A 13,158-nucleotide genomic window follows, 5' to 3' on the forward strand; every position below is an offset into this window, starting at 1 on the left:
AATGGTTTTTCTGGATTTCATATATACATTCGATATCCTTTGATTAGCTTAGGTATAACCACAATCTTACATGCTTAAGTCATCCCTCCTTATATACTGTAACTTCATAAATGATACACAGACTTTGCTTATCCATAAATCAATGTTTCTTCATCAGTATTTTAATTATCTTCAGAAGCAGAAAAAGAGTATTTTCTCTCATTAAAGCTTTTCACCATAATTCCAAATAAGCAACTAGAATAAATGTATTACTAAACTTTCCTTGATGTGCCTGTTCCCAGGTTTCCATAGGAAGCCTAATGGGCTCACTCTTGAGTGAGCAGGACTGTCAGCCTTGTGCAAACCACTCTTGTGTCCTTGACTTGATCAGGCTAAGCCAACATGAAACAATAGGTTCCAGTGGGGCGGAAAACTTGAAAGGCTCCCTGGCAGGTTGGATCTCTGACTTCCACCTTTCCTCTGTGGATCCATTGTGCAGTCCTTAGAGCCCATCTGCTCACCCCTTGCTCAGTCTATACCTAATGAGCTTTCTGACTCAACATCTTAATTTGCACACAACAGGTTTCAGCTGAGAGGTAACTTGGAACACAACTGCCGTACCCCAGCTGTTGCAGGTGCTTATGTGTCTTTTTTGCTGTAATCCATCCCAGTCTAAAGTCAAACAGGCCAGCCAGGTGGTTTACCTTTATTTTTGCCTTTGCATTGGAGCAGAGATGGGGGTTTTCATTAGCTGCCCTTGCCTCTCCATTTTTTAGTTGATTGAGTTTCCGCCTGGCTTGATGTCCAGATTGCAGCGTGTAAGAGGGCTGGTTCTTCTTTGACAGAGCAAGGGCTGGGAGCTTTAACTATTTGATTTGGTCACAGAATCAATCCTCATTACACCCAGTCATCTGATATGCTGCTGGTCCTGATCCTTACCTTTCTACCCTAACCCCTTCACAAGAATAGGCTTAGCTGCATCCTCTAGCTCCTTATATATTGGCAGAGTAGATTGGGATAAAGGTACTGGCGTATATTAAAAATTTGTGGAAAGTAGAAAAGTCAAAACACAGAAAGGAATAACTGATTAAATACTATCTCAGTATTTTTCCTAGCTGGAGAATGAGCTATTCAATTAACAAAGTGATCCTAGTCAGCTCTGGAAGAATATTACTCAGTAAAGGTTCACCCATTAAAATTAATATATTTTTGCTGTATTTGCAAATACTATATATGCATTCATCAGATATGTATACAAAGAATGGTTTGGCTGGTAATTTATACTGAACAAAACAACAGAGTTTAAATGAATGCTCACGTAAAATGGATTTTTAACATGTATTCAAACTAGAAATCTTATTGAAAGGGTTCAGGTCATTTAATCATTGAGCAAAACCAAATCATATGACCAACCCTTTTGCTTTCATTATCAAAAAGGCCACATATGCCTGAATATGCACAAATCATCTGTCTACAAGTACAAAATAAGATGTTTGACCTACTGCTTACTCCTTAGGAGACCAGGGCCTGGTGTTCCTATACATTAAGAAGAAATAACACCAATAAGCTACAAATATTTTCCCATTGAGAAAACCAGTAAGAGAAAAGGCTAAACTTGTTAAATTCAATGTTACGATACCATTTGATCAGTAAATAATTCTGTGAGCTCTGTACCAAACTTACCTTCCCCTTAAGAAGTGAAATTTGTCTAAAACAATTCTATAATCCATGACATTGAGTGATTCATGTTAAAATACAGAATGTATCCATTCTAAAATGATACACACTTTAGAGCACTCAAAAATCTTTTTTCTCATGTATTTCATTGCATACTGTTTTTTTGAGCAATATAATTGCTTGACTTTGACAGACTGAAAATACGATTATTACAAAATGTCATGTGCCTTTATCATTTAAAATATTGGCTAGTTAACATTTAAAGCATTCAAGGTTGCACTGGCTCCTGGGAAAAACAATTAACCATTCAATTTTATTTTTATTCAGTCTGACTTTTTTTATAAAGCATTTTTTGACACTGAGGTTCACAATCTGTTGATTAATCAGAAAGCAGACAACAACTGCAAAATGTATCATCATAAAATTGCTCAGTGTTCAGACTACTCTTTAGTTTTGTCATTTACTTCTGGTTTCTGTGATTGTCAGGCTAAAATATCATAATAGTAGTTACATGCAGGTAGTAACATTTGAGAGGCAAAGAATATAAGATCATGGAATCTGGTCACCTCCGTGATGATGGGTAAAATACAGACAGGGAGGTGCTAGTAAGTAGTTTTATGGCAATTTTTGCTTTACCTTAATAAACCCTTTTGCTGAACTAAATATACTCAGATAAGAAAAGATCTCTGGAATCTGCTACTTAGCTTTCCATTATAACTTCAACACACACATCTTCTCCGGTTTTGCACAATTAAAAAAGAAGAAACAATCAATCAGCCATGGAGTGGTTTCAGCTGGGCAGGGACTCAGCAGGACTGGATGTCCCCACAATCACTATAATGCATGACTTTTTTAGCATGTAGTAGCATTAAGCTGTCCTGATGGCTCAGCAAAAAAATGCTGAAGAGAACAACAGCTGCCCATCTTGGTGCTCTCCTGCAGCAGACTCTAATCCTCTGGGTTTATACAGTTGTTCAAGAAACATTAAAAGGAAAAGCCTTCTAAAGCACCAGAGGCACCAAATGGGACATTGCTTGCTCCAAGTTTTATCTCTGTTAAGAAAAAGTGCATTTTATGCTTTAATATTTTTACAGTAGCACCTTCCAAAAACAGTCAATGTATTAAAGATCTATATCACAGAATGCAGTTTTGTATTTATTTTCACAAAGGGAGGGGTATGTCTGCTACAGTATGGCCATAAACTGAAAATTAATCTTTTCCAGTCAAGACAGTACTTGAAACTTATTTGTCTAAGCAGCTTCCAAAGTTGTAAACCCAGTCCAACTGGCTACCAGGCTCTCACTGTGCTTGGTTCAAAACAATTGGTACAGACCAGTGAATCAGACAAAAGATCAAACTAAAAATAGTTTCCACACTGGTATTTATACATCTTCAGAGTATTAAAAATAGTCTTACTGGATTTCTTGGAGTTTTTCTTATTGAGGATTCCCTGACAAATAATATTGAGGCTGTAATAAAATTGATTGTAAGAGTTTAAAATTAAGCTTTAAAATTAGTGTAGAAAACATTTGTAAGCCAATAAATGTTAGAGCAGAACTTGAAAGGAATCCAAACTTTTTAAGGCATAGAACTACACATAGGATAGCCAAGCAATGTTAACTCTTTCCTATAGTAGTCCTTTAGTTGGAAAATAAATTTGATCTACTTTTTAATATGCTTTTAATCTGAGATTACAATCTCTTTTTACAGTAAATGATGTCAAGCATTTGCTATTAATGTACAGCATTTCTGGTGTCAACAACTTTGTGAAATATCTAAAACTCTTCTGTTAATTAACTGTAACATCAATTGTCTGTGTGAGGCTTCATGTTAGGAAGTAGTAGCTATATGTGGTTTATATTGCTAAGGGAATCACAAATAAGAAATGCTAAAAGGAAAGGAATGGTTTCCAGTAAACTGTACAAGACCAAAGGTTAAGTAACTCTCAGAACACGAGGTTATGGGTTGAAGTAGTTAAAGGGGAAATATTCCAGAAATACATTTCAGAAAATAAACTAATTAACCCATAATATCACCAGAATGACAGGTATTTAAACAAAAGGGAAGGGGTGGAAATAATCCCTTTTTTGGGAAATCTACTTCAATATTTATAATTTAACTGGCCCAAATACGACACAAAATTAAAAATTTAATTAGAATTGTGCAGGATTTAAATTCCTTTGTACTTAATATCCTTGCATTTCTCAGTAGTGGCTCAATTACTCAAGAAAAACAGTATTCTGGAAGGGAAGTTTTTCTATTTTTTTCTGCTTCCATTCAGGGTGTTTTTCTCTAACACCTAGAGCCAACCTAATTTACAGTTGCCACAGGCTGGCCCCCACCCTCCTGTGCTGCTGGTGATTTGTGCTGATGTGAGCGCTGCGCTCTGAGGCAGCTCAGGGAGCCCAGCCAGCTAAAGGCTCCTGCTCCAAAGAAAGCAACTTTTTGTCTCAGTTCCCTGAACTGGCTCATTATCCAGTAGCGTGAGTGGCAGCAGGGAGGGAGCTCAGGGAGCTCAGCTTCAGGCTGGTTTGAGAGGAGGTCTCAGAGAAGCCCTGGGACCCTCAGCATTCCAAGGTTAACCACCCTGCTGGGAGCCCACAGTGATATGAACTACAGTTAGCTTTGGACAGGTAGTAAATTAAACAGATGAAACTTCACCAAACCTGAGGCTTCCAACATGGGAACAGTAAGATCTTTCAGCAGAAAAGTCACAAATGGCCCAGCATGACTTGTTAGAAGTGGTTTGCTGGAAGCAGCACAGTAGAGGTGCAGTGGGATGGCTGCTTCAATTGGACATTTCCCTGTGGAAAGGGGGTTTCCACATACTTCCTTCCCTATGACCCCCCTGTATGAGAACTGCCTAAACTCACTCAACCAGATGGAAATGTCTCACTCATTTTGCTTTGGTAATTTTCTGCCTGGGGCAGAACAAGGTGGGAATGGAGTAATTTTCTTTGGAAGCAGGTTTTTCAGCTCAACTCAGCTCAGCCCATCCTGTTCTCTCCTGGGCTGGGGATGCATGTCCTGGTGGCATGGTCTGGGGAAGGGGTGACCTCTGCCAGGCACCCACAGCTCACTCAGTGACACTCCCTTGCAGTCACTATTTAAATAAACCACATTACCCACACAGCTTAAACTGAAGCTCTTTCCCTGTGAAAATCAGGATGGAACCTGTATCTCAGTCATACCTTTATCACCTCAGTTTTCTTCACCAACAGCCCACCTGCCTATGCCTCAGAGCGAATTCTCTGAGGTATTTGATGGGTGTGTACCAGAGCTATCTCATTATGCACCAATTTTGCAATGAGGCCACAACAAACATGTCAAAGACAGGGCTTTGCATGTAGCCTTTTCCTGTTCCTCTATTGTTGTGTCTCCACACCTTCTCCATAAAATTAAAACAAAAAGAGCAATTTGTATCAACTGAACACATCCCTTTCAAAAATAAGGTTCTAAAAAGGATGAACCCGTTGCTTCAACAGAAATTGTCAATTGCTTGCCTTGCGCCAAACTGTAGAGAGTGGGGGAGGAAAAAAAAAAGCTTTTAAACCATGGGATATCTGAAGGTTTGATCAAAGAACAATATATGGAGAATGAATGCAGGACAGCAAATGCATAATCACAGCTTTCTGACCTACAAGACTTGCAGGAAAAGCCAGCCCAAGTCAGGTACAGTACAGAAATCACTGGAATTGGTTCAATTTGACTGAATGCCAGAGCACACTCTAATCCAGGGAACAGAGCCAGACCTGACCCCATTTGCAGGACCTTTGTTGCTGTTTTAAACATGTATCTTTACTGTGCCAGATAACAAACCAAAGATGGTATTAGCCTTGCAATTAAAAAATAATTAGCAAAAGAAGCAATGCTTTGATCCATACCAGTTACTTAGACTGCCATTAATGCCAACTGGGGTGTATTAAGTATGGATTTTTCTCTAATAATGTTTTAAGCAATTTGAATAAATAAATTAATTTAGGCTACATAATAAGTTATAACACCTATGTCTCAAAACCTCCTTCCTTAAAATCAGCAACCTAGCCAATAAAGTAGATTGCAGTTATAACTACAAGTATTAGGAAATAAATTTAATATTTTCATCTGTTTGTACTCTGAGGCTTATAAGAATATGGTATTAGGCAATGCCAGTGTAATGGTTTGCTCCTTCCCTCTGTGCCCTGCAAGCATCCCATCTGCTCAGCTGCCTCAGCAGAACCATTTGTGAGACCACCCCATGAGCCAGACCAAGGGAACTGACCCAGCTCTGGGCTTTATTTGGGGAGAGGGGAGGATTGTCAGGGCTGCCTGAGTTCCCCTGCTCACATCCCCACAAAGAGCTGTGTCAGCAGGGCCACGGGGATGGGCCAATGGCTGCAGCAGGAACACAGAGCAAGGATGGCTAAAGTTAGTGCTGCTGCCAAGTGCTGCTGTCATGAGACAAAACCACAGGAGCAGCCTGGTCACTGGCCATGCCCACGGCAGCCCCAGAGAAACGCTCCAGCACTGAGTCAGCCATGAGCCCCACAGCAGGAAAAACCCCCTGAACGAGCATAGGAAGGATGAACAGATGGCATCTCCAGGATAAATGCTGGGAATATTCTGCTGTACAGTGACTTTAGAAGAAAAGCTGTGATGAGGCTGATCAGTAGTGAAACTTGGAGAAAATTAATCTGAACAGTAAATAATGAGGCTTATTGGAAGTGATAAATACAGGACTACTGAATTGTTTGAAATAGAATTTCCTCATTTTATCCTTTGTTTTAAAGACTTTTTGCATGCAGTAAAGAAAAGGATAAACACTTTAAAGGATCATTGTCAGAAAGATGTATATGAAATAGTAAATCAGGAAAAACAGGCTAAAGCTTAGTTCAGATAGGAGAGAATCTTAGACAAAAGACACTTAGACAAAAATTAATCAACTTTTCCCCTCCTCACAATTCATAGCAGTAACTCTGAAAACAAACAATTTATCCTCTAGGGATGATTGTTGTTCTAAGCCATGGCCCTGATGAATGTATTTTTTAGTCTCAGATATAAGGAAAGCTACAAAAGGTTAAAAAATGTGGGTATAGTTTAGATAAACATCTGAGAGTTTGGAAATTCATCTGAATGCTTTCTATCAGAAAAAAAATGTGCTCTAAGTCTTGTGAGAAAAAGGCTTATTTGTGATGTTGGCTCCTTTATTTCTGTTCTCAGCTGGAATATGATGAGAGTAGTCAACCTCACACATGGTGTTTTGTCTTCAGGAGTTGTGGGGAAAAAGTTCAGTTCTAAAAATAGAAGATTATGGTGAGACTTTCATCCTACGTAAACTCACTTTGCCTCTTGTGAGAGGGAGAGACAATAGGATAGCAATGTAAAATTTTCCGTAACACTGAAAAGTTGCATGCAATTAAAGAAGAGAGAATTGTTTTCATTTTACAAGATTAAAAAGTCCCCATATATTCAACTGGAAATACAACTTTTGTTCTGATTTTTAGTTACATGGCACAAAATCAAAAATGCCTCTCAGTTGACTTGAACTGTAACACTGACATCCACCAAGTTCTTATGGCAGTGCCTAGAGATGAAGCTTGACCATACACAGCAGTAGGACTAAGTCTTAGCAACAAATGGAATAAGTAGTCTACCATCATTAAATTACCTCCAAAAACTGCATTTCATTTCCAAAATGCCTTAGATATTTATATTTTTTTCATTTTAAGTCAGTTGCATGTGGCCTCTAATATTAACCATGAAAATGAAATCTGAAATTACTTCAACTTGTTGAAATTTTTCTACCAACAGTTTTATATGACAAATACACATATGTGCAGGGAAGGGCCATGGTATACATGTAAATTCTGTATGCTCTGCCTCACCAGGGGCAGCTAAAGAAATCACATCTCTTCCATAATGGCAATTCTCCCTTTCAATAGATCAGGGGGGGGTTTTTGTCCGGAAACAAATGGGTTTGGTTTATATTTCCTTGGACTAGCTCTGCTGGGAAGCCTTTAATATTTCTAATGTCACAGACATCCACATCAACAAAGGTAGCTAATATCTACAGGACACAGTCTGATAAATGCTGCTTTGCCAACAGTTCTGTCTTAAACCATCCTTGTCTCCAGGCTCCTTGTTCCTTCCTTTTCTTTCTGCCTTGTTGCCCTCAATGAACTGTTTGGAGGGGGGTGGCAGTGATGTGGAGAATACAGGTTTTAACCTGCAAAAGCTCCCTGAACCACCTATAAATCAGACTTGCACTCCTAGGACTGAGGAGATTCCTACTTAAAAAGGGTCACACACAGCCCTGCATGGTCTCTCCTTCTCTCTCCCAGCCTGCATAAGGTTGCAATTTCACACTGCTTTTGTATGAACAAGCTTGTTGTTACTGACTCTTGCAGTTTATTGGAAAATTAAAAATTAAAATATGCAGACTTTTTATAACCCCACATGAATGTACAAACTTCCAAGATTCAGTACGTTTGCTGTCCCCAAACCAGATACACAATATAGGTATTTGTATGAAAAAATTCATAGACCAAATTTTAAAGGCTCTATAACACACAAAAAAAGAGCTGTTAGGCAGCTGCTCATTCCCCACTTTTATGAATAGAGGGCTGAGTTATTACTCCATATAATAGAGTACTTGTTTTTCCATGAGGTAGGAGGTAATCCCTAACACTTATTCTGTTTACAGGTCATATCTGCTTCCCCAGTGATTCTTCCAGGGCCTGGTATATTTTCTGAAGGGCAGTGGGACTAGACTAAGTGCCTTTCACATACTGACCAGGGTATATGCTCCCTATATAGAACTCTATAAAGAGATTCCAGAGAATATGCTTTTGTTTTAGGGAACAGAGGCATATTTTTGTTTTGCTCCTCCTCTCCCAAATCTTTTCCTTCAGAAACAACTCTTGGTAATCCTTTATACTTGTGTTTTTTTTAATCTATAGACAAATATCTGGAGCCAGAAGGCAGAAGAAAATTGAAATGCATAAATCCTTTTAAAAGAGTTTCTATCTTATCTAGGCTTATATACATGTGGTAGGAACGTGGAGACTGGAGCCAACTGTATTATTTTTGCCAATCTGCCTTCAAATGTGAATAATGTCCCAAAAGTTTATATGCTTTCCTAGATATATGTTACATAGCTCACAGATAACTGTGTAGTTTGTCTGTCACCTATCCCAGCAGCTGTGAGAAATACCTGGACTCCTCAGGAAGACATACTGTTCAAGATGTCATCACCTCATTCATTTAGAAAGTAATAAATTCTCAGGAGCAGCATCAAAGAGTAGTGAAAAAAGGTTACTGTGGATCCTGAGACAGCCTTTTTTCAGTTCTCTCCTCTGGATATTTCCCTTCCCCTTGCTTTTTCCATCCCTTGTGCTCTTTGGGACCAGTTCAGTACAGAGGATTGCTCTGCAAACCTTGGCTTCATTCACAGTCAAGTAAAGCAAAGGATCAGACTCATCTGCCTGTCTAGAGCAATAGAACTTCAAGTTTATCATTCAGAAATCATACAGACCATAAGCTGAACATTTATTTGGCCTCTGTATCACAAGGAACTTTGAGAACAGAGTTTCCATCTCCCCTGCCTTGATCTGAGATGGAGCATTACTGAGTTTGGGGACATGGCCAGAGTTATGCAGCTGGTCTGTGTCAAGGGATGAACTCCTTCACACCATCTATAGCTGCCAGGCCTCTCAGATCTGTCAGATCTGCCATGGAGCCACTCCCTAATCTGGTTCTGTCAAAATAATCTGCTTTTTGTGGCAAGTTATCAGAGAACCATAGGAAAGAAATGAAAAAAAAAATGTTCCTTTTTGTAGGCTCCTGTTACTCCTGGGACTGGACAAGGTTCTCACTGACAGTTGGTTACCATGGCTATTAATACCTTGACAGAAAGTGAATGAATACCATGATTTAGTAGAAGAGTGAAATCTCACTAGGAATATCATAGGAGTAGGCAACTATATAGTAGTTTCTTTAAAGGGAGGAACTGATGGCCATTTGGAAAAAAAAGTATTTCTATTTAATGATCTGCAAAGTTTAGCCTCTGGCTAAACTATTTAAAGATATCTCTTACAATTAAAAGCAGTTAACTCAAAAACTGCTGCAAGATGAAAAATATTTGTTCTTTTGTCCACACTTTGAATCGGTACAATTTTTTTTTGCTGCAGACGAACTTCCCTCCAAATATTAAATGCTGCTATCTTACATAGCATAGAGAAGAGGCACAGCATCTGTTACCCAGTCAAGAAACAAGTCTGAGTGCCTTACTGCCAGGAAAGACAACTCACTTTGTACAAGAATGCTATTTGTCTGTTAGACATACAAGAATCCACTTAGCTTCCATTTCAGCTCATTTGTAGTTGCCAATATCTACCCTTTAAGTACTTCCAGCTGCCACTTCTGTGTTGAAAAGGTATCTGTTTTCATCTTTCATTTAGGACTGAGACATTGTCCAAAGCATCTGGTAATGTGAACTGTGAGGCCCTGGGTAGTCCAGAACTACATAACCTGGTTCAAAGGCATCCCAGCGGGGCATAAAGGAGGTTCCTGAGTGGTTCTTCTGGCAGCAGTGGTCCTTTGTTATCAAAAAATTTCACCTAACAAACCCACTTTCTTTTGCAGGCTTGTTTTTAACCCTGCATCAGTCCCCCAGTCAAGCTGGCCAGATAGCTGTACACACAGCTGCACTTGCAGAACTGAGAGTGAGATGCAGGGGCAGGAGGAGATTTCCACTCTACCCTTCTAGAATTTCACAAGTCACACTTGTAAAACTGACTTGACCACAGTGCATCCAAATCATAGACAGAGGACTTCAGCCTACACAGACACTAACCCAAACCTCCTCCATAGCACTAATTCCTCAGGCAAACATCTACAAATAGGCTGTGGATTCAATAATGATTTCAAAATGTTTATTTTCAGGAAACAATAGTGGGAGGATAAAGGAGGTAAAACAAGATATTTAATTTTAGATTCTACACTTGAGTGAATTGTTTAGCAGCTGCCACGGTCCCTATTGAGAGCTAGCAAGAAGTAATAAAATATCTAGGGCTTAAAAGATACAGTCTTCCCAAAATCACCATCTAGGCTCAGAAATGCAGATTTCCATCACAAACTTGCATTGTTGTCATATGCATCAAAATCAATGGCTAGTCAACCTGAACTACAACTACTTTAACCATTCAATAATGGAGATACTGCCCAACAACTCCCCAGTGTGTCTGAGAGTGTATGGACACTGTAGGCATTTTTAGAGCTACAGCCAGCCTGGCTGTAGAGCAGCTGTTGTTAGCAGAACTCTTGCAGCACAGATTTCATTGCAGGGGTGCATGATGTTCTACAATACTGAATAAATACTTGAGAAGTATTATTAGCCAGCTCAGAGATCTGTTTCAGTCTAGCTCTTCTGCCAGTAGCCAGTCATTTTAACTGGTATTTTAACAATACAACTTGAATTACATGGAAATAACATTTGTCTTAACTGCTCCTAGAAATCACAGAACTTACAAAGCAAAGTGTCTTCCAATATCCTTGTTCAGAAGGGCTCTTTTGCCATGACTTTCATCATCTGTAGGGATAATTTGATGTAAAAAAGTTACAAGTGTCATTTGACTAATATGAGCACTGCCCATAAACTGCTGGGAGGTATTTCTCTGGGCCTGAAGCTAATGAGGCTGTGGCTGTACTGACCTTTCCTGGTGACTAATAGGTGACTAACACAGGACAACAGTCCCCATGTTCCCTCTTTAGGCACTCTCCATTCCCAGGCACCCTTTCTCACTGAGGTGCCATCCTTGCAGTTGTGCCACCACTGAGACTTATTTGGTCCCAGAGTGAATCAAATCAGCTGAAAAATAAAAGCAACCACAAGCAAGTGTCTTTGTTGGCAAAAGGGAGGAGGTAAGAAGCAAAAGAGGCTGCAGTAAGAAGCAGAAGGCAAGGACTTGATACCTTGGTTCAAGCCACAGCCTAATATGTGAGCCTTGCTACCGTGGTGTATCTATTCTAACAGAGGATGTGGAGCTGTAAAGGCATGAAATTCCTGCTGGGTGAGAAAAGGTCAGCTAAAGAGTTCAGAATAGATGTCAAGTCAGCCTTCATAGTCCCTTGCCTTAGGTATGGCTCCACTTTTCCTTTCAACAAAGAAGGAATTTAACAGGTTTGAATTCAATACTACAAGAGTATATTTAGTAGCCTTGAGTGTCTCTGAGAAATGTGTTGTTTCAAGAATAATTAGTCCAAGAACATACTGGCAACATAGTTCAAACAGTGTCCTTCCAATACATTTACAAGACTCAGGGACAGGTACCAACTTCCTTAACTGAGTACCCCTTTCTGGCATTCTTCAGTTCACCTCCCAACTCAGTTAAATACATTTCATGAAAAATCTCATGCAGTCCCCATGAATTACTGCATATCAGTTCCTTCTTCTTAAGCACACAATTAAAAAATTTCAAACAGAAAAGAGCTTGGAGCAAAATTCCTTGGCTAAATAGCTTTTAAGTTTGTGAGAACTCAGACCCAAAGTATGTTACTGTAATCCATTTAATTCAACTAGCATTTCATCCTTTATAAGTAATTCAGTCTAAAGCTTTATACTCAACTAGTGAAACTTGAAAAAATGCTGATTTCCATGTTAAATAATCTCCTGTCAACGGTCATATATAATAAAGTACATCAATACTTCTCATGTATATAGTAGGTAGATCTGAATTCAGGACATCATCCAGGATCTTGAAGTCATACCTAAATTACCAATAAAAGCATTCATGGAGATGGTAACTAATTTTCCCCTGACATTAATATTGTTTCATGTGATCTCAGTTCCAGATCCCTGACTATTTTAACTTTCTGCTCACCAGTTCATCCACAACACATTCCTTAAGCTGCTTTGTATAATGGTTTTCTTTCTCCTTTGTCTTGATGATACCGTGAGTCCATTGTGAGTCCCTCAGCTTCCTCCTCCTTCACCACATCCATCCTTGTCACAGAGCACAAGTGCAAAAATACGTACTCCAGCTTCTCCTCTACTCTTGTGAAAAATGGGTCAGTCAGCTTTGTGCTCCTCCCTACCTTTCACCCTTTGTAGTTATATCCTGTCTGCTCTATTGTTCAGATTTCTTCTCCTAAAGGGTAAATTCTTCACAGCAAAGACTCCATATACTCTTAACACTTGGCCTATTTTGGATTTTGCTATCGTATAGAGGATAAAAGTATATTGCACACAGACCTGAACTTTTTCTCATATGAACCAAAAAACCCCAAACCCTGTGCACAATTGCCAATGTTTTTGAGTCAGAAAAGTAATGTAGGAGTCTATTTTTAGACACTGTGTTAAGTTTCACTCACTTTTGATAATCTGTATTTTCCTTTTATGGAGCTATGTTTTGTTTATGGCTTAGAAATTGTGCATGAGATCTCACACGATGACCTTTAAAATAAACCAAGTTTAACATCTTGATATCCACAGTGGCGTGGGAGTCTAAAGATGTGGTTGCAGAT

This window comes from Camarhynchus parvulus, chromosome 11 (genome assembly GCF_901933205.1).
Source record: "Camarhynchus parvulus chromosome 11, STF_HiC, whole genome shotgun sequence".
In the NCBI taxonomy this organism is placed as follows: domain Eukaryota; kingdom Metazoa; phylum Chordata; class Aves; order Passeriformes; family Thraupidae; genus Camarhynchus; species Camarhynchus parvulus.